Genomic DNA, 22,500 nt, shown 5'->3' with positions numbered 1-22,500 from the left:
TCCATTTCTACACTTCAGCTGGCGTAAAACAAGCATCAAAACTCAAGAAAACTATGAAAAATGCTACAAAATACATCGACAAGAGTAAAAGTTCAAACCGGAGAATGTAAGAGCTGAGAATTCAACATCAAACAAATGGAAAAATTAAAAAAAAAAAACAGAAAAGGATAAAAAACAGACCACAAGCATCACACAAAAAAATCAATAAAAGGAAAAAACTAGAAACACACACTCACTCGAGCGCGCGGACGGGTATCCATAGCGGCCCCCTAAATAACAATGACCCGTGCTCGCCTGAACTCATTATGTTTGCTGGGAATAAAGTGAGATTAGTTATTTACACTTTATGAGATTTTCGCACACCTGTCACTCTATATTTGCCTTTAATGAAAGATTAGGTAGTCACTTTTTTAATGAGGCAGCGGGACTTTTTTTTTCTTTTTTGGTACACGTGTCACTCATAATTCACCTTTAATGAGTTTTTTAGTTATTTATCTTTGTTGTTATTATTATTATTATGGAGCCCAGCTTGTTGTTGTTGTTGTTGTTGTTGTTTAGCTGTTGAGGTAATAGTTCTGGTGGTGGTGGTGGTGGTGGTATAGTAGCAGTAGTAGTAGTAGTAGTAGTTGTTGTTGTTGTTGTTGTTGTTGTTGTTGTTGTTGTTGTTGTTGTGGTAGTTTTCTTCTCTTCTGTTGACTGTTCCTATTATCTATTTTAATTCTTCTTCTTTCCTTTTCTTTTTTCATGTTTTCTTGTCTTTTCCTCCCATTCAGTTCTTCCCTTCTGTACAGTTTTTTTTTTTACTTGTCTTCTTTCCTCATGTGATCTGGCCTTCCTTCTCTTTATCCTCTTCGTCTCTCCTCTCCCTCCTCTGCGGGGAAAAGAAGGGAATGGGAGGAGGGAAAAGTGTGCATTGGTGATGGGAACAGTGGTGGAAATGGGCGAATTGATGGAGACCTAAGTGAAGTAATGATGCAATTAGGAGAGATAATGGAAAAGATCTGTGCTTCCCTCACCATTTATCTCTAATTAGAAGTGAGACATTTGATCGCCAGCCGCCGCCACCACCACCACCACCACCACCACCACCACCACCGCTGCTGCCACTAAAGCTGTCGCCTTCACCATCACCACCAATATACCATTACCCGCACCATCATCACTATTACGGCCGCTCCCATTACCCAAACCATCACAGCCATCACCACCGCATCCGCCTCCGCTGTCATCATCATTGCCACCACCACCACCACCACCACTACCATTATGACATTCACAGTAAGAGCAAATATAAGCGCAGTAACCCCACAAACAAACAAACAAACATAAAACAGCAATAACAACAAAATCATGGAGAAAGAGAGAGAGAGAGAGAGAGAGAGAGAGAGAGAGAGAGAGAGAGAGAGAGAGAGAGAGAGAGCGAGAGAGACGAGTAAACAAAACAAGAAAGGTGGAAGGAAATTAATGAACAGGATAAGAAGGTGAGAAGTAGTGGTGTAAGGAATAACAATTAAAGATACAGTATATCAAATAGAAAGACTGTCTGAGCGTCTGAGTGTCTGCCAGAGTCGAGAGTTTCACGTTTAAATGAATTGGAAAGAAAGAAAGAAGAAAAACGAGTCAGAAAAAAAAAACATGAGAGGTAAGGAAGAAGGTAACTGAGCGAGGAGAAAAGATGAGGAAGAGAGAAGGGAAACAAGCTAAGTGGTAAAAATCGGAAAGCGAATGTAGTGAGCGAAGGAGTAAGAGAGAGAGAGAGAGAGAGAGAGAGAGAGAGAGAGAGGGGGGGTGCGGTGGAGAAGGATACCGGTCAATAAACAAACCCGATGAAAAGGAAAACAGAACAGAAGGGGAAAAAATTATAAGAAAATACAATGAACCACGAGGAAACTTGGACACAACGGACAAAAGCAAGAAAGGGAAAAGATTCAAAAGAAATCGCACCGAAAACTGTGAAGAAGAAAACGAGGTAGAGGAGGCTTAGGAAAGACAATAATAAGCAATAGATAGGATGTAAAATGAAGAAGAAAGGAGGGAATAGGAAGAAAATTTGGCACCTATTGAAACGACGGTCTGGAAACAATTTTTATAGTGAAAAGTGGCAGTTTTGCAGAGAGAGAGAGAGAGAGAGAGAGAGAGAGAGAGAGAGAGAGAGGACAGTAATGGGAAGGAGGAATATTGGACGCGGAGAAAGGCAAGTAAAAAGGTGCATAGGAAAGAGACAGAGAGGGATAGCGGGCGTCACCTGGCTGTATTTTTCATCAGAGGTGAGTCGGGCGCCGCTCACGCCACCCTCGGCTCGCATTGTGTTGTGATTTCACATCCCGACTGTCGCTTTCTAGCCGCCCGGCGGAGCGTGAAGCAGAGCATAGATTCCTGAAGGGCGCCACCTCTCCAGGCCCCTTCCCCAACCTGCCCCGGTCTCTTCCTCATGCGATCCTCCTCTCTGTCCTCCTCCTCTTCATCCTCACGATTATTAGAGGTTATTCTTCCCGCCTCTTTTTCCTCCCAGCCGCTATTTTCTTTCCTCCTGTTTCCTCTGAGTCAAAGGATAAACTGAGGGACATGTATTTACGATTGCAAGTTGTGGATTGCGGAGGCGTCTTCATTGCTCCTCTCCATCCTATGTCGTAATCTCTCTCTCTCTCTCTCTCTCTCTCTCTCTCTCTCTCTCTCTCTCTCTCTCTCTCTCTCTCTCTCTCTCTCGCAAAATCCAATCGTCGTACCTTTTAGGAGAAGCGAAAACCAGTTCTCGTTACCCTTTGCCGTTTCGCCGTGCGCTTGGCGGTGTTTTGTTTGTCTTGAGGCTGAAAAGCGCATCGCCGAGACATGTTTGCGAGCTTTCTTTTCTTCCTTTGTTTTGGTGCAGCCGCCGCCTTGCGCTGCGTCTGTGTTTTCCTTCTATTATCGTTGTCTCTCCGGGCTACTTCTCTATTCCGTCCCTCCTCCTTTTAGTCTTGGACAAAATACTTCATACTGCTTAAGCCGCGTCCTTGTTTACTCTCTCTCTCTCTCTCTCTCTCTCTCTCTCTCTCTCTCTCTCTCTCTCTCTCTCTCTCTCTCTCTCTCTCTCTCTCTCTCTCTCTCTCTCTCTCTCTCTCTCTCTGAGATCCTAGATTTTGCAGCTGTAAGACAAATTCTTGGACAAACAAAAGGCAGCGAAGGCATTGTCGTGAAATGTTCCATAAAATATCAAGGAAGGCGGATGAGAAGAGGCGCGTCCGAAGACCTGAGAGATTATAATAATGTGGTGCCTCTGCGTGGCTGATGAGAGGCGGCGGCGCGTGGCTATGCATGGGAGGAAGACCTCTGCAGACATATGATTGACAGGAGACAGACTGGTTGCTCTTAGTGTTAAGCTGTAATAGGTGATGAGTGGATGAGGAGGGCGCCTCACGGCTGCAGGTTGTGGAAGTAAGGGTTTGTAATGTGCAGTTGGGGAAGAACTGTTAGCCAGAAAGATTTTTGCCAATTATGGATATTATGCGTTTTTATGGGCAAATGTGAATTTTATGGGGAGTGTGGGCGAGTGCTTTGAAATTAATAGCAGCCTGTGATGCACGGAAGCGCTTTTATACAGTCTGGCAAATGTGAAGTGTGGAAAACCAACTTATTGCTTTCACGGAATATCTGAGTGAAATTTCATATGCTGAAAATTTTACGGTTTTATTTGATCATAAAAGTGGATATATATATATATATATATATATATATATATATATATATATATATATATATATATATATATATATATATATATATATATATATATATATATATATATACACACACACACACACATATACACACACACTTGCTTCTTACACTTGCCTGCACACACTGCGCACCATCGGCAAATAGGACCTGCTTAACGCCTCACGCACACTTCAGGCTACGCCATTGCATCCAGTTTCAACACTGCCGAGCCAGACCTCACTCCACACTGAACTGTACTTGTTAATCTATTTTACTGGACTGGAGAAAGTTGTTACAGTACACACGTATCCACTAAAACGGTGTCATGTGCACAAAACTAAGTGCGACCAACGCCAGCTCCCAGCTCCCTTGGTCTCCACGCCCCTCGTGGGGTCAATACAGTTAAACTTGAGGGAGTCACCCTTGACAGCTAACTCTCCTGGAAGCCCCACGTCAGTGCGTTCATTAGCTCTGCTGCATTCGAGTGCTGTTTGTTTCTGTTGAAACGCCTCAAATCCCCAGTCCTTATTTGACCAAAACTAACCCCTGCCTCCGCTGCCTTGTCTCCATCATTAACCAACACACACACACAGTCTTTCCAGAGTCTAGAAAAGAGCAGTCAAAATAACCTTAGACTCAGACTACACATGCTATGAACAAGCCTTCCTGACCTTCGCTCTCGCCCTCTCAAGGACATCTATAACACTGCCTTGGAAAATTTTGGTCTCAACCTTTTAAATTCTCAGAGACATAAAAACCTGCCTCCAGCCCGTCCTGTTCCCAGCCCCACCAGACATGTGAACCTCCCCACCCCATTCAGAGCCACGACAGACAGATACAAATGCAGTCCAATCCCTCTCATAGTACATATCCTTATTCTGACCACAAACCCACAAACCCCAGTAAACCCTCCGCCGTCATAAAACTCCCAGAACTGCTGACCGCACCAATGAGCCACTCACACCAACATTCCCTCTGGTGCACGAGTCTGTCAGTGGACATTAGCAAATCATGTATATTTTTGGGCGCTTGGCAGCACTTTCTCCAATAAAGCTGTTATTGTTGTTATTATTATTATTATTATTGTTATTATTATTATTATTATTATTATTATTATTATTATTATTATTATTATTATTATTATTATTATTATTATTTCATACATACATACAAGATGCAACACGAAATATATCACAGTTCCTCCATACCCAGCCACTGCACGAGTGTTCACACTAGTTGTGGTGTCAGCTGGACCGAAAGGTGGAGGCTGCCTCTCACTGCCTGCCACGTGCCGGGATTTGAATGGGTGGAGGGGGTGGAGCGGGGTGGGGGGAGGGGCAGAAAGGGTGGCTTATACAAGTGAACACCCAGAACTAACTGTCCTTGACTCTGGCTTTACGGTGCCAGTGTTGCGCTCTTTGTGCTCAATGCGATGGAGCACTGTAAGGTCCAGTTATGATGTGAGATGTAGCGTAGTGTTCCGGGGTGAAATATCGTCTCTTATGATATGGGAAAACAGTGAGCAGCACACGAACACGGTGGGAGCAGGTGCTTCATCATGTCCTTTTATTTTTTTATTTATTTATTTTTTTTTTTGTTGTGGACTTGTACTAATGATTAATGCATTCAAATAGCATGGAAGAAAATATTTTACATAGGTAGTGATGAACATGACTGGCTTTTATCTTATGTACAGTGAGGGAATGAAGTATTTCCTCTCTATGACCGAGACCCTTGAACAGTATACGAGTGTTCATTGCGAGTATACAGTGTTCCTTGAATTGTATTGTTCATAATGGTAGGAGACAGTTAATGCCTTAATTGTGAACCTATGTATGATGTCGCTGCGTTGTAAAGCTAACAATCTAAATATGGCAAAGAAATGTAACTTATTTTACTTAGCATGACATAACGCTCTACGTAAACACTTTCTTCCTCGATGCCTTTTATCTCCTGTACTCCGGCAAGACGCGGGGTTTGCTCTCCCGGTAATTCATAATTTTCGTCTTATCTTGCTCTGCTTTCTCCTCGGCGGCGCAACGGACGGGAGGGAAGTGGAGAAATGTATGTACCCACCAGCTTCGTTCACTAATCTCCTTTGCGGAAATATTTCTTACCGCGACTGACTTAGGAAGAAACGTTTTCGTAGTTGTATTACACATTTTTACGCGTTCACTACACACACTCTCTCTCTCTCTCTCTCTCTCTCTCTCTCTCTCTCTCTCTCTCTCTCTCTCTCTCTCTCTCTCTCTCTCTCTCTCTCTCTCTCTCTCTCTCTCTCTCTCTCTCTCTCTCTCTCTCTCTCAGCGAGGGTTGTAGTGGTGAGGATAATGTTTGTGACGGAGAGAACTTACGTAGCAATAGAAAAAGTATATGGTGTTGTAGTGAAAATATTAATGGTGATGATGGTGTGTCTTGCAGTGAAGGGGTTGTGGTGGTGGTGGTGGTGGTGGTGGTGGTAGTAGAAAAGGAAAGGGTGGATGAGAGTGGTTGAGGGCGATACTTGTAGGAGTGATGGGAGGGAAGTGAGGGTTAGTGAGGAGTGAAATGAGGGATGGAGACAGGGAAAAAGAGAGTGAAATATTGGACCCAAGAAATGAAAAAGGGAGGGGCATTATAGAGGACATTTTCTCGTCCCTTCCTTGTGGTGCGAATGTGCAACTTGTCTCCCTGTGTTGCCTCTTTTCATCGCCTCCCTCGCCGCCTCCTTTGTGTCCTCCTGCCTCCTGATGTGGTTGTCATCGTCTTTACCTTTATTATCACTGCTTTCCTCCTCATCCTGCTCCTCCTCTTCCTCCTCCTCCTCTAACGTCGTTGTCTTAAACTAAACTGAAATCTTGAGTTAATTGGTGGAATTAAGAGCATTGGTTCTCAAACTTCATTGAGGCACTTGATATGTTTTTGTTAGACTTCAGTGACACACCAACTCGGTAAGGCTTCTTCTCCACTTAGAAGTGATTATATAGGTGTGTGTGTGTGTGTGTGTGTGTGTGTGTGTGTGTGTGTGTGTGTGTGGATATAAGTAACAGGAAGATTTATAAGAGAAAGTAACGAAAGAAGGAGGAAGAAAATGCAGAGAAAAACAGAAAAACAAAAGAGAATAGAAAATGAAGGTAGACGAAGAGGATTTTGATTTAAAAGCACTTATCTCTTTCAATGTTTTTTCTCTGCCTCGTCGTGCTCCGGTCCTCACCCTCTCGCGGCAGCTTGGGTGGACACACGGCTGACTAAGACCTTCGCCTGTCTTCCCCTATTAGGCCTCTTACCCCTCACCCACCCTGCTGTTCCTGACCTATACAATACCCCATCTTTACCCCAAACCTATCATTTCCCTTCTCATCTCTCTTCCTTCCTCAGCGTCCACTTCACTTTACATGTCATCCCTCCCTAGAGTGTTCTTCGCCTCCTCCTCTCACTTTACCTCTCTCTTACCTTTTTATGCTCATCACTCCCTCATCAGCATTTAACTCCTCAACTTTCCCTTAACTTACTCCTTTTTTCCCCTTTCCACCTCCGCCGCCGCTTTATTTCTCCTATATTTCCCTCCTTTTTTCCCTTCCTTCTCGTTACTCTGTCCTTATCTCCCTCCCTCGTCACTCTTCCTTATTCTCCTCTGTACTCTGATTATTACGGACCTTATGATCCTTGACACGTACTTTTTGCACACACACACACACACACACACACACACACACACACACACACACACACACACACACACACACACACACACACACACACACACACACACACACACACACGTGCATCTCTCCTTTTTTCTTAGTATTTTTCTCTCTTTCTATCTCTGCTATCCATCTCACTACAATTCCCTGCCCTCCCTCACGCTCCCTCTCCAAAAAAAGTACTCTCTCTCTCTCTCTCTCTCTCTCTCTCTCTCTCTCTCTCTCTCTCTCTCTCTCTCTCTCTCTCTCTCTCTCTCTCTCTCTCTCTCTCTCTCTCTCTCTCTCTCTCTCCGTTCAGTTCAGTAAGTAAATATTTAAAGTTGGAAGTGAGACCAACTTTAAGAGAGAAATTTCAGAAAGCTGCGCGTGAAGTGTGTGAAGTACTCTCGCCGCTGTGATTCTCGATATTACTTTCCCTATTCGCCAGGGTTACGTGTGTGTGTGTGTGTGTGTGTGTGTGTGTGTGTGTGTGTGTGTGTGTGTGTGTGTGTGTGTGTGTTCTGGTTTGGTCTTGAAGGAAACGGACACCTTAGCTCTTCCCCGTTTTCTCTTTTGTCTTTTTTTTTTTTTTTTAATGCGATGGGTCATTATGTTTATGTGTGTTTGCGTGTATGTGTGTGTGTGTGTGTGTGTGTGTGTGTGTGTGTGTGTGTGTGTGATAACGGTGATCGGAGTGAAAATGTGTAAATGTGTATTTATTTAAGAGAGACAGAGACTGCGCCAGAGAGACAGACAGACAGACAGACAGACAGACAGATGGGGTAAGTGTACTCACAGGAAGGAACATCTCAATACCCTGAACGATATCAAGTATTCTCCTTCATTAGAGAACACGATAAACACAAACATTTAGTGCCGCGGTACAGCATCTCACGCAACAAATTACGGCAAACCTCAATCTTTAAGGCCCTCGATCAATACAGATATTATTTGCCTTGGTTTTGCGGGTGACGGAACACTTGTCTGGCGTTTAATTAGTGGGTCTGAGAATCCTTAACCTTACCTGATGCGTTCACTGTTGGCGGCGCTGAATGAGAAAACGCATCGGAAATCCCTCGTGTAATATGTGTAGCAACAAATTTCTCGGAAGTTCTTGTTCTCGTGTGTGCGCAGATCACGCTCTCGTGGCACGGAGAAAGAGAGAGAGAGAGAGAGTTGTCCTTGCGTGAAGAAGAGAAATTAGAAAAGGTCGATTTTGTTCTTGTGTTCCGAGCAAGTGTGGAAGAAACAAACTATGAAAGGAGAATATTGTGTGTGTTTTTTCGTCTGTTTGTTTATCTGTTTGTGTGTCTGTCAGGTTTTCAATCTTACCATTTTCCATGTCTATCTTTGGCCGTCCTACCGTCCCCAGGAAACCGATAAAGCAACAATCATCCCTCATTCTAATAAGTTGACCCTCGTGACCCCCGATGTTTGCGGTGGGAGGAATCGCCCTCGTATTTGCCTGCAAACACAACATGTACACGAGCAGCGGATGAGAGAGGAGCGGAGAGAGGAAGGGGAAAGGAATGGGGTGGAAAGGGAAGAGAAAGGAGAGTGGAACGAGAGAGGTAAGAAGGGATGGAAATGAGAGAAGAAAAGCTCGGAAAAAGAATGGGACAGAGTGAAGCAGAGAGGGGAAAACGGAAAAAAAATGGAAAGACGAAATGAAACAGAAAGAGAAAAAGATAAGGAGAAGAAAGGAATGGAGCAGAGAAAGCAAGATAACGGGAAGAAGGGAATGAGGCGGAGGGAGGAAGGGGAAGGCAATGGTAGAGATGGGTGACCCTGATGAGCGGAGGAGGCCTGTGCCAAGAGGAATGGGAGAGGGAGCCAAGGAACATCACGCTGAGTCACCGAGAATCACTGACCATGAATCACTGAACTGAAGCCCGACTCGAGGGTGCCGTGAATCTTTCCTCAGGAGTTGCTGTGTCGCGCCGAGAAGCCCTCAAGCCCCGAGTTTGTTTGGTAAGCTCTGCGGGCGCCCGAGAGCGGCTCCTGTGTAAGCCGACAATTTTGTGGCTGCGGTGCTGGGAGGGAGAACAATCCGGGGGCTTCATCCGGCAATGATGTACTCAGCCGGGCTTGTTGACGTGGGGGAGCGGGAAGGGAGCGGGGGATTTCCAGACGGAGAGACGATAATGGCAGAATGTAACGAAAAACTGTGAAAATGAAGACAGGGACATAAATGTTCTGGCTTGATTGGTACGGCTAGATATAAAAGGGGATGATTGAAAGGACATGTTAAAACAGGGAGGATGAGTGTTCACGGGTGAGGGAATATCATAATGGTTAGCACGAGGCCGAGGGGGAAGACAGACGAGGGGAGGAAAGCATCGGTAGACAGGCAGCTGAAAGACGGAGAGTTCCCACATCAGCTCTTCTTCCAGGCGAGTAGGGGCGGAGATGACGGCACAGAGGGTAAGGTATTGGGCCAGAGGAGCAGATAAATGGGCCGGAGGAAATGGAAGGAGGGAGAGGGAGGGAAGACAGAGCCAGAGGCAGGTATAAGAAATGTGAATAGCGTCCCTTCTGTATTGAACGAGTGCTCCATTGAATGCATACATACATACGTCTGTGTATATATATATATATATATATATATATATATATATATATATATATATATATATATATATATATATATATATATATATATATATATATATATATATATATATATATATATATATATATATATATATATATATATATATATATATATGTAGGAACGTTAGCTTGTATGATCCTTGGCAACCGTCCATGGACATTCATATTTAATAGTTCCAAGATATTTTACTTTAATGTGCTTCTTGCCGTGCCTTAAGGCGGCACGCACGCGGGGTTTCGTGATGTAGTGGAGCCCAGGAATAACCGCAAAAAACACAAGCAGCAGCGCCCCAGGCTGCCTAGTGCCGCAATGCTGCCGGCGTCCAGTGTCGCTGCTGTAAGAACGCACACAAACACACGGACAAAACCTCGGAGTAAATCATCAAAAATTTCTGCCACAGCCCCAACAAACACGGCAAAATTGGTCTCAGCAGACTCACGCTCCTCGCTCCATCAATATTCCAGCGCCGCTCACTCTCTCCGCCCGGCCCGCGGCTCAATCCTGCAGCTGCAGCATCCAGATGACTTGCGGATTCCTGGGAATGTGAGTGTTATTAAAGATCCTCCTAGACCCGAGTTGCCGAGCCTAATAAGATGACCAGCGTGCGGCCGACGCCATCCATGCTGGGCAGAGAGAGAGAGAGAGAGAGAGAGAGAGAGAGAGAGAGAGAGAGAGAGAGAGAGAGAGAGAGAGAGAGAGAGAGAAATATCACGGAGTATTAGTTTCTGCTGTATGAGTATCTCGGCGGTCTTGATTGCTTTGTCTGGCCACTTAGCGAGGAATAAAGCGTGTCTGCTTCGCTTGAACGATTGACTGCAATGAACTGCGTATGTCGATCACCTGTGCCGGCAGGATGAAGACATGAACCTTTGTAGAAAAGAGATATTGAAAAAATACCTCCTGTTATATATTCCATGACCGATATTAAGGAAGCGGACGGTAGAGAAGTCTCATATATATATACAAATTTGCTTTATATGGGAAAGGTCTGCGCCTCGCCGTACCACCACAGAAAGGAGGACTGAGAACCTGATTATTCCGGAAGAGTTTTAGAAAAGGATTAGTTCGTTATCTGGAAGACTCTCGTAGCGTCAGTATACCATCAAGAATCCCCAGCCAGCACTGCCGCGGCCTCGAAGTACATAAAGTCAAGTCGGAAAGGAAAATGGCGGGTTGGTTATTCACGAACGTAAGTAGAAATGTCTCCCCTCTCCTGGCCAGCCCCGTCCGTCCCCTCGCTGCTGAAAATGGCCTCATGAGAATAAAAATGAGCGAGGGAGTGTGTGGATGACGCTGCCTCGTGAGGGAGATGGAGGCCTCATCTGATCCATCTCCCGCGGCGGTATGACCTCGTTTCTGGTCACCTCCCGACTCCATTAGCTTTTGATGTGGTCGCTGAACCGTCGCTCTCCTTCCCTGCCTCGTGCCTCCCTCCTCCCCCTCGCCCTGCACAGTTTTTAATTCTTTTCGTTGCTGTTGTCTCTCTTATCTTGACTTACCTTTCCGCTATGTTGTTTTCCTGGCTGTTTGGCTGTGGTACATTTATGAGAGAGAGAGAGAGAGAGAGAGAGAGAGAGAGAGAGAGAGAAGGGGTGGGGGGGGTCAGAGTCAGAGTCAGGCATGTACGCGGCAGTCGATATAAGAACACTGTGAATCATACTTTTTCCCTTCGCTTCATCGCTCAGTCTGCCCTAAGCATGTCTCGTGTCCCGCCACTCGCCGTCTCGTCATGTTGAGACTATTTGCGGGGAGAAACACACATTCCGGATGCATTCACCCCTCAACGTGTACCGAGTGAACTTCTTGCACTCCTGCTCTCCCACGGCCTCGCACGCACCCAATCTCTGCTGACTCCCCTCCCCCGACACACAATTTCCATATCCGCCACTTTCAAATGGGAGGAATAATTCTGCCGTTTTTGGTACGAAGGGAGTAGCTTTGGTACCTGTGGTGTTCTGAGTTGTAGCGAGTGTATGTCATTCAGTGTTCGCTTGATTCAGTACTAAGTAAAAGTCAACGGTGTTTCATTAGAATGGTGTTGTAAATATGCTATTAAAACACATTTTTGGCTTGGTATTTACTTCTGGATGATTGAGGGAATGTATTAATTTAGACACTTTAAGTTACTGAGGGTATGTGACTTGGGATTGTTCGTATTAAGAGTCACTAGTGAGAGAACGTTATTGGAGAGTTGCAACGATGACCAGTCGCGCGTTGGGATCTCGTGGCTCTTATTGTCTTGGTCTTGTTTAGTTGTAGCTGAAAATGTCATCGTGTGACGTCATTGTTTCTGACAACTGTAACTGCCTCTGTGTCCGGGATGAGAGTAACTCTGAAGGAAAAGAAGAAAAGCAGTTTCAGTGGGCATTTTTTTTTTTATTAGATTTTTGTTGCCCTTGGCCAGTATCCTTCCTACATAAAAAAAAAACAGTATCCGTACGTTTTACAAAAGAACGAAAATAAAAAAAGAGCATAATATTTCTTGAGAAGTCTAAAGTAAGTTGTATATTCTTAACATGCGATGTGTATCAAGGAATAGCCAGGCATTTATCGTAATTATGTACAATTCATCCATCTTTGTTACTTCTGAACGGATCGATTTGAAAATTTTGGGTACAACTAAAGGTTACCCATTGAGCAGCCTTTGATGTGATGATCCTCGCGTGATTACAGAGGGAGTGACACGCCTTTTTTGTGCTGTGTCCTTCACTGTCATTCAGGGCGTGTAGTGGTTATCTATGTGTTCGTCACCTCACATTCACCGATCGTCCTCTGCACTCGGCTGCTATAAGTGTCAATCTTCGCCTCTTTGACTTCCATGTTTATGTTCTTCATCCGTCTACCCGCCCATGTCATTACTTCTCAAATCAAGGTCGTCTTCTCCTCGTAATTTTTCTCCCTTCTTTCTCCTTTCCCTCTAGTTAAAAGTTATTCTTCCCTTCACCCTTGTCCTTTCTCCCTTTTACTCGCTCTCCTTCCCTCTCCTCTACCTCCTTTTTCTTCACTCCCTCTGATGTAATGCTTCCGTGTCTTCCCCTTCGTCTTTCCATTCACTTTAATTTTTTTCCCTCAGGTATTCCTCCAAAATGTACGTCCTTGTCTCCAGTTTTCCCCTCACTTTCCTCGTGGCATCTTATCCTTAGCCCTCTCCTTTACCGTGCCATTCCCCCTACTCCTCCCCTCTACGATTTCCTTTCTCTCTTCCCTTGTTTCCTGCTTCATTTAATAACTTTTAGTAATGTTTCCTTTTCCTCCACCTGCCCACACATTTCTCTCTCTCTCTCTCTCTCTCTCTCTCTCTCTCTCTCTCTCTCTCTCTCTCTCTCTCTCTCTCTCTCTCTCTCTCTCTCTCTCTCTCTCTCTCTCTCTCTCTCTCTCTCTCTCTCTCTCTCTCTCTCTCTCTCTCTTGCTTATTTTTTTTCTGCCTCCCAAATACGTTTTCTTTCACGAGAAGAAGACAGCAGAGAACATATATACGAAGGAAATCAATGAACATTACAGTCTTTTGTATTGACATATCTGGAGAGGAGCCGAGGCTTTCTGCGTCTATATGGAATGAAGAAGAAATGGGTAATGGCTGTGCGACTCACTCCCTCTGGATATGGCGTCCTCGTGTTCCATCGGGAAGTGTATTGAGAACGCAGAAACGGGTCGTCGTCTTTTTCTCTCCTTTTATCCCGTCACGGCGCATTCTCTCCATCACAATAGGAATTACTCTGGGTCACAACATGCATTACTCAGCGGGCCTTGCTGGAGCGCCTCTGCCTCCTCCTCCTCCGCCGCCGCCGCCGCCGCTAGAAGGGAAGGAGTAAAGGCAGAGGGAACGAAAGATAAAGATGCGGGTTTATGATTTGGTGCAGCCTCTTGGAAGAACGGAACATCGCTCTACGGAAGGAAAATGTGATGGCTTGGTGATAACGTGTCTCTCGCATCGTTGTTTGTGGCGCTGTATTCGTCTTTTTTTTTCTGTCTCCTTCTTCCCTCTCTTGGTGAGCTTGTGTAGAACAGAACGCGTGGGTGAGCTCAAGCGGAAATGGAAAATGAAAGAAAAAAAAACGTTGAGAATTGAATGAAGAGTGCCAGTTGAAAAATGTAAGAGAGAATTCTAGGAAAGAAGAGGTTCAGAGTACTGCACTGGCCGGAGTTAGAAAATTGTCCTCATGGGCGTTACAAGACAGTCAGGTATGGAAGAAGCACGTCGAAATTTGGTTATGTGTGTGTGTGTGTGTGTGTGTGTGTGTGTGTGTGTGTGTGTGTAAGTGGATGCTGAGGAGCGTGGGTTGGCAAGGTATTTATAGGTGACTTGTTGAGAAGTTATTATTAGAAGCTATTGTGTGTGTGTGTGTGTGTGTGTGTGTGTGTGTGTGTGTGTGTGTGTGTGTGTGTGTGTGTGTGTTTGTAGTGCTCGTCCGCCAGATGCCCTCTGATATTATTTAAATTTCATTATTCATCAGGTGTTATCGTATGCAAAGTGGCGAAATGTGCCTTCCCTTTTAATTTCCGCAACATGAAAACTTGTTAAACTAGAGGAATTATTCTCCTCCTCCTCACCCACTTCTTCATCTCCTCCTCCTCATCCTCCTCCTCATCCTCCTCTTCCTCTTCCTCTTCTTCCTCTTCCTCTTCCTCCTCAAAAAGAAGCTAACCTCTTCAATCAGCTAATTACTCTCTATCCTGTAATGGAGGGAGCGGTGGGTGAGGAGTCTTACTTAGTCTTTGCTTTCCTATTTCCCTCACTTTCCAAGATAGGATAGTCCCCACAGACAGCCCCATAAAGCCCAAAAGATCTGGAGTTTGGTCTTCCTTTGTGTTCTTTTTATATAGGCAAATTCAACACCCTGCCCTCAAGGTCCGGCGCGGCGCTGCTGGTGACGGTGAGCCGCGCTGGTCAAGACGAAGCGCCTCTCCACCTACGTAGTATATCTTCCAGAAAATACAAGGTGGTGATAGAAGTGGTTCCTGCTTTAATATGTTGCCACAAAACAGGTGGACAGCTGCCATATTCTTCATCATAATGACCACCAAGATATTTCTCTTTTATTTTTTTATTTATTTTATTTATTTATGTATTTTTTTATTTTTTATTTATTTATTTTTTTCGTCTCTAAAGAGGATTTTTAGATTTATGTGTTAGGTAATCACGTTGACTATCCTTAGTTGTTCACGAGGTAATTAAGTTAGCAATCCTCCGTTGTGCGTCAGGTTATTAAATCAATTATCCTTGTTTGCGCGAAAAGTAATGAAGTTAACGATTCTTTGTACATTATGTAATCAATTTAAGGATCTTTGAGAGTCGTGCTTCAGGTAATTAACTCAGCGATCCGTATACTACAGTAGGTAATCAATTCAGCGTTCCTTAGGTGATCTAGGTAACTATTCTTAACTAATCGCATCAACGATCGTTAGTACTACTGAAGGAAATGACCTCAGTTTGTTCTTCGCGCCTCCCACGCCGCCACAATGGCCGGCCACCTGTAGCCGCCGCGCACGCTCCCACGCCTTGCCATGGAGCAAGTGGAACAGGTCCAAAATATGCAAATTTGTTTAGCGGGAAGGGGGAGGAACAGAATAAAGTCATACTCTTCACGCTTGTCCAAAAAAGTGTGAATGCACGTCCGTTTTTCAGTGTGATAAAAATGTATTATTCGCATATTTCATGTCCTTGGCTTGGTGTGTTTTCATTTATGTTTGCATTTCTACCTTCTTTTTCATGTTTTTGATTTGTTAATTAGCCGACGAGGTTTTTTTTTTTTTTTTTCCCTTGGTATTTTTTTTTTTTATCAAAACACGATGTTGTGCCAATAGTGTTTCTTTAATCCAGTGGTGCAGTTTACCTTTATTTCCCCAGTTACTGCCCGCTGAGTTTATCAAATGGCATCTGGTTTAGCCATTGTGCTTTTATTATTCTAAATCCTCTTCACTTCTCCATTGCAGTAATAACATTGTATATTTTGTTTACTTATTTATTTATTTATTTATTTATTTATTTATTTATTTTAGAGAGAACGTTGCATTGTAATTCCTTATTTTTCTTCCATTCTTTTGTTCTTTTTTCTTTGGATGAATTCTGCCTCTTTCCGCTCCACGTATTCCCTCCAAGCTAACAACAATCCTTTCCTCTCAGTGCTCTCATGCAGCATTCTCTCTCTCTCTCTCTCTCTCTCTCTCTCTCTCTCTCTCTCTCTCTCTCTCTCTCTCTCTCTCTCTCTCTCTCTCTCTCTCTCTCTCTCTCTCTCTCTCTCTCTCTCTCTCTCTCTCTCTCTCTCTCTCTCTCTCTCTCTCTCTCTCTCTCTCTCTCTCTCCCCCCTTCTATTTCCTCTACTATCCCAATCAAGACTTTTCATTCTCAATCCTCCTCCTCCTCCTCCTCCTCCTCCTCCTCCTCATATAACGTACTTTGCGCCTACATAAAATGTTTTTTTTAGTTAGTTAGTGTAGTGAATAGTATAATTTCTCTTTCATCCTTTCCTATCACATCTTAGCCTTTCCTCCTCCCTATACTCTCCTGTTTTTCCTTCCTTGATCTCTAGTGTCCTCCATCCTCTAACTCTTAGAATCTGTAGTGGTAGTGGTAGAATAGACACACAGACAGCCTCGTTAGGCCCAGTAGGGCTGTTGCTGTCTGTTCTTTCCTTTGTATTCCTTTGTATTCCTCCTCCTCCTCCTCCTCCTCCTGTCTGTCTGTTCCACCATACCTAGTATCACTTAAATTATCCATAGCATTATTTTAGCCTCATACATTTGGTCGCTGCTTGTTGCCTGCTGTCATTTTTCCCCTGCCATGTTAACTCTCCCCAGAAAAAAAATGTCCGGAACGAGAGAAAATGTAGGCGAACACATATTGGCGTTATTTTTTTGCCCCGTTGTGTCGTACCTGCGTTCCGTTTCTGCTCCGTTTGTTGGCCATTTTTTTAAGCAAATATGAACAGTGTTGTCTGTATGGAAAGTCGAGACGGATTACTGTATTTTTTTGCTTCTCTTTTTTTTTATTTTTTTTTATTTTTGAAAGAGAGAGAGAGAGAGAGAGAGAGAGAGAGAGAGAGAGAGAGAGAGAGAGAAGAATTAAGGTTGAGGTTTTAAAATCTTACTAGCTTCCGTATGTCTCTCTCTCTCTCTCTCTCTCTCTCTCTCTCTCTCTCTCTCTCTCTCTCTCTCTCTCTCTCTCTCTCTCTCTCTCTCTCTCTCTTGGTGTGGGTGGGTGTGGGTGTACGCACGCGCGGCCTGCCATTAATAGGTACACAGGATCCCATCACGCTGAATGGACCATTATCAGCTTAGTCATCAATACAAAGCGATCCTGTCACCATTTTTACTTCCTCCCGAAGGCACGCAAAGCCCAGTTAAATTGTCGACCCAGCTATATTGACGTTTAGATATAGTCCCTTCCACCCTGCCCTCGCCGCCGCTGCCACTACTGCCACCCTCACCGCCGCAGCCACCCGTCTCTCTCTCTCTCTCTCTCTCTCTCTCTCTCTCTCTCTCTCTCTCTCTCTCTCGGCGTTGTGGTAAGGAGAGTAAGCGAGTAGCGGTGGTTCTGTCGCCGCTGCGTTTGTGAGGCTTGGTTGTTTTATGCCGAAGTTGATGATGTTTGATAATGTTTGTGGTGTGTAGTGTGGCTGCGAATGTGTGCATGTGAAATGTGACTGGTGTGGCTAATGATATTTTTTTTTATCAGGGTTGAGAGCGCACTGAAGCTCACCCATATAAAAGTGCGGCGTCATGGAGGAAAAAAAAATTGTAATTATTGCCGATATAAAAAATGTGTTTGTTTCTTCTCGCAGGAAAAGAAAGAGCGTTGGTGTTAAAAGTTTCTGTGAAGCATCGGGTGCGGACGCGTGGCATTTTAAGATTACATACGCAATTCATGTAACCGTTTGGTCAGTTCAATTGAATATTAAAGAGTGAAATATACTCCGACTGGTTTGCCGTTACCGACATGAATGATGCAGACAAATCCTGTAAGAGATGTCAGGAAGAAAAGACGATATCTCCTCCTGTCTGTTTTGTTTATCGTTGGAAACTAAAACGTTTTTATGAATTTAAAAAAAAAACGCCATTGCAGCAACCCACACAAAGCTTCCAAGATGCCTTGCTAATCTGCTTGTTCCGGAACCACCGATCAAGGGAAGCACCCACGCACACACACACACACACACACACACACACACACACACACACACACACACACACACACACACACACACAGAGAGAGAGAGAGAGAGAGAGAGAGAGAGAGAGAGAGAGAGAGAGAGAGAGAGAGAGAGAGAGAGAGAGAGAGAGAGAGAGAGAGAGAGAGAGAGTTCTTTGAAGAAGAAGACAAAGCGCCACAAGCTTCACGATGTCACAGTAGATGATAAATTGTTACGAACCTTCTCGTACAACCTCTGGAAGAAGTTTTATCTATGATATACATACATACATTCTAGAGAGAGAGAGAGAGAGAGAGAGAGAGAGAGAGAGAGAGAGAGAGAGAGAGAGAGAGAGAGAGAGAGAGAGAGAGAGAATCCGTGCATTTTTTTTTTCAAGTCTTTACAAGTCATTGGTGAAAACATTTGAGGCACAGACGTCTTTAGGTTCCATCTTTACCCTACATTGATAACTTCGCGATCTATTATTTACCTTTCGTCTATATAGATACGAGTAGCTCCTTCAAACTCTCCCTCCCAGTGCGTCCGCCCTTCCATCTCTGTCTGTCCCTCCCTCCCTCCCTTTCTCCACCCTGGCGTTCAACTCCATACGCTCAGCTGAACATACAAGGAATCTACCCGCAGCTAACATTTATTTTATATTTTGACAGTTCCTCTCGCGTGACGTAGTCCTATGGATCGGCCTTCCCTTCCCTCCCCTCCCTTCCCCTCCCATCCCCTCCCTTTCCCTCCCGCACACGGTCCCGTTTCGGCCCACGCTTCCCTGCACACTTCGCCTCCCTTTCCTCTCCTATCCGTAGCTCATGGGACAACTTCCAATTAAGGGGCGGTCGGTGGCTCAATGTACGAGTAAGTAGGAAAAAAGGTTGTGCTCATCGGCTGTAACGCGACCCGCTCTCAGGCTCCACGTTTTCCACATTTCGTTTTTATTCCCCTCAGTTTCCTTTGAGTGTAGTCCGTTCCACCAGTGAGTGTCGCTCATGGTCGCTTTTGTTACAAGTCGAGTAATGATCTGCTCTCACCACTGTATTTTGTGTTCCCCCTCAATGTGTGTCCTTTAAGCAGCTGACAGTCTTCTTACAGAACCTTGCAACTTTCAATAGTAGTAGATCAGAGAACATGCGAGCAAGGAGAATTGTTAAAGACTGCTAAAATAAGTCCCGCGGGTTGTTTGACCCGTGGCAATGAAGATACCACCAGTGAGCCGAAGTAACTCAAACTTGAGTTTATATCACCGCAGACTTTTCTCCTTGCGGCCTTTTTGAATTGCTTAAGTTACAATGCAACAATGCTATTGAATCACAAATAAAGACAGACCGAGCAGTTTTGATAGTGGAGTATTTTGACAATTATAAAGGCTTCCTAAACTGTACGGAGTGGTGGACCATTAAATTTACGTCCACCATATCCAGATCACGGAGACTTAACTAAATACACAGAACATCCTGTCCTGGAGGCACTAAGTGGTATAAGCAGGCAGGAGGCTCAGTGATTCTTTACTATTGTGACTCAAAAAGTAAGTTTGGATATTGCGTCTCAGAACGTCTCATACGGTGATCACAAGTCGCGATCCGAAGCTGCTCTCCTTCCCTTCAGCTGATGTGATGCAGTGCGCAACTCAGCTGATCGTATTGTAAAGGGTGACGATGTTGCAGGTGAAGTTGTTATCATTTTGAATTTTATACGTGTGATTCCCGTAGGTGTGTACTCAAAGGCTGCCGAAAAAAATACCATGAATTATTCAGTACAGTTTTTCTCTCACACATGTTCCATAAATAATTAGATGTAAAGCTATTAATTCGGCTGAAATTATGTGATGAAATAATAAATGATAGTTATACTGAAATCCAGTAATGCAGAGATTTTGTTGACTTGCTCCTTAACAGCAAGACTAGTTAATGAATATATCCATCGAAACATGAAGCTTCTGCCGATGTTAGTAATACAAGTTTTTTTTTTTTTAAGAGTAGATTCATAACGTATCTATTTTTTTAACAAGTATTTGCTCTCTAAACACCGGATGAATTTGGAGAAACGGTTTTTTTAACTTTGAAAACCAATTTAAAGAGAGTTTCTATATTTTTAGCTGAATGCTTCACGAAATAATTGTTTTGACACAAAATATGAAGGGATGTCACATGTAATTTATGAAATATTTAGCATTGTAATTTACAGTGAGAGAGAGAGAGAGAGAGAGAGAGAGAGAGAGAGAGAGAGAGAGAGAGAGAGAGAGATAGGCCTATCAATGTGTGTGTGTGTGTGTGTGTGTGTGTGTGTGTGTGTATGTGTGTGTGTATTGAGAGAGAGAGAGAGAGAGAGAGAGAGAGAGAGAGAGAGAGAGAGAGAGAGAGAGAGATACTCGCCAGATCGGAATACCTGTAAGCTTAGCCGCAAATCATGACTAGCGGACACACCTGCGATAAAACCAGCGTGATGCCTCTAGAACCGCGGCTCACCTCTCGACCTTCACACATGCCCCTCGCACCTGAATAATGAAGCAATCTCTGCAGGTACACTGACGCCTCCAGATCTTTAAACATAGAAGGAAATAATACATACATCACTTATTAAATTAATAGGAGAGGACTTTCTAGGCGACACTTAAGGAATTGATGAAGTGGGTTGTGAGTTGCATATTAATAGCGTGGATTTATTGATGGCGTGGGAGAGATGGAAACGAATGCAGGTGGCGCGGTAGATAAAGAGGCTGGAGGTGGAGGCGCCATATGGTCCGTCGAGGAAGTGTGAGTTAAGACTTATATTCTGAAACACTGCGCCACATCTCAAAAGACTGTAGTTGAAGTTACACAGGTTTTTAAGGGTTGTTGTACGGTTCTAGTGACATATTAACAAGATTTCTACATTATTAACAGGAGAAACACTCTTGATAACCCGACTAGTCATCTCTGTGGCATTTGAAAATAGTAAAATAGTCGTGGTGAGAGAGCGAAGCGTTTCCGGACATAGGCCTTGGTTAGGGGCTGGTATTTATTTATTATTTATCTCTTTAGGTGCCGGGATGATTGATGTACGCTACTGAGCTGCTGTGGAGGAAGGTTTCGTTCAACGTGGGCGTGGTAAGTTATTTCGTTTTTTTTTTTGTTTTTTTGTTTTCCTTCGGTAGTTCTTTTATATTTGTTGTTTTCGTCATTTATCTTCTTTTATTTGTATATTTATTTATTTATTTGTTTTTTTTCACTCGTGTTGTTTTTAAAGGTACTAAATTATCTGTTTTATTTATTTATTTTCTATATTCGTGTGTCTTTCTTTGTACATCATCTCTGTGTCCATGATTCTCTCTCTCTCTCTCTCTCTCTCTCTCTCTCTCTCTCTCTCTCTCTCTCTCTCTCTCTCTCTCTCTCTCTCTCTCTCTCTCTCTCTCTCTCTCTCTCTCTCTCTCTCTCTCTCTCTCTCTCTCTCTCTCTCTCTCTCTCTCTCTCTCGTCTCGAATCTGATCTTATCGTATCATATCCTCTTAACTCGTCTCGTCCATTACAAGGTCACATTAATATACATGGATCATTAGTAATTTGGTAACTTCCCACAACGCATATATCATGTTTCCTATTCTATAACTTCAATCTGTACGTCTTTGGAGTGACGAGGCGGTAATTCACATTCTGGTGCTCGAGGTGGTGATGGAGTGGCTTAAGCGTTCTCGCCTCAGTGATAGAGTTCCTGCCTCGTTGCGTTCTCATTTTTAGCCGTGCCCTCCAGCCTCTGTTATACCAGTCATTACTTATTCGAGTCCCCCTTTCACTGGATAATGGAACGCCCTATGCATCTATGAGGAGTGTTCAATATTCAAGTGACGGCAGATGGATGAAGAATTACATAAGGCATCCCGGTGCTGTTTGTTGTTGCTCTAATTAACCTCTTCCTTCCATGTATTGATGTAAGATTTCGTTGGAATGAATTAAATGCAGTGAAAAACGTGTGAAAGTAGATATACGAAAATAAAAAAATGGTCTGTCTACAAGTTTATATAGAAATGTCTTGTCTTTATTATCTTTGTCTCCTAAAATTTCATTAAAAGGATAAACAGATGAAAACTTTGAAAAAAAAATATATATAAGCTTGCTCGTCTATACTATGTTCGTGTTGGAGGTGAAAATTATTGTTAGAGAGTCAGATTTTCCATCCTTGTATTAACTGGTCTCCGTAAGTTTCCTTAATTAAAGTCACTTGAATCGATACTTACATGAGGGTCAACAACAAAACATACCTCACTTCATATGGAAGATGGAAAAAGTAATGTACGTGAAATTGCCTTACTTGGTTTTATTGGTCTCCTAAAGACTCACTTAAAGATCTCAGTAGACGTAGAAAAAAATATATAAAAAGGAATAATGAACTATAATACTTCGTCCACCTACATATC

The 22,500-nt window shown here is 43.7% G+C and overlaps 1 long non-coding RNA gene across 1 annotated transcript in view; it reads left to right on the top strand.

Annotated features, from left to right (window-relative positions):
- Positions 1-21,283, top strand: part of LOC135112552 (uncharacterized) — a 39,799-nt gene extending 18,516 nt beyond the window's left edge. Inside the window, exon 3 of the long non-coding RNA XR_010274448.1 lies at positions 21,131-21,283. This is a non-coding gene — a long non-coding RNA (uncharacterized LOC135112552). The remainder of the gene's footprint in view (positions 1-21,130) is intronic.
- The last annotated feature ends 1,217 nt before the right edge of the window (positions 21,284-22,500 follow it).

Source organism: Scylla paramamosain, chromosome 24 (genome assembly GCF_035594125.1).
Source record: "Scylla paramamosain isolate STU-SP2022 chromosome 24, ASM3559412v1, whole genome shotgun sequence".
NCBI classification, from domain to species: domain Eukaryota; kingdom Metazoa; phylum Arthropoda; class Malacostraca; order Decapoda; family Portunidae; genus Scylla; species Scylla paramamosain.
The sequence above is the reverse complement of the archived record's forward strand: the minus strand, read 5'-3'. Positions and strand labels throughout refer to the sequence as shown.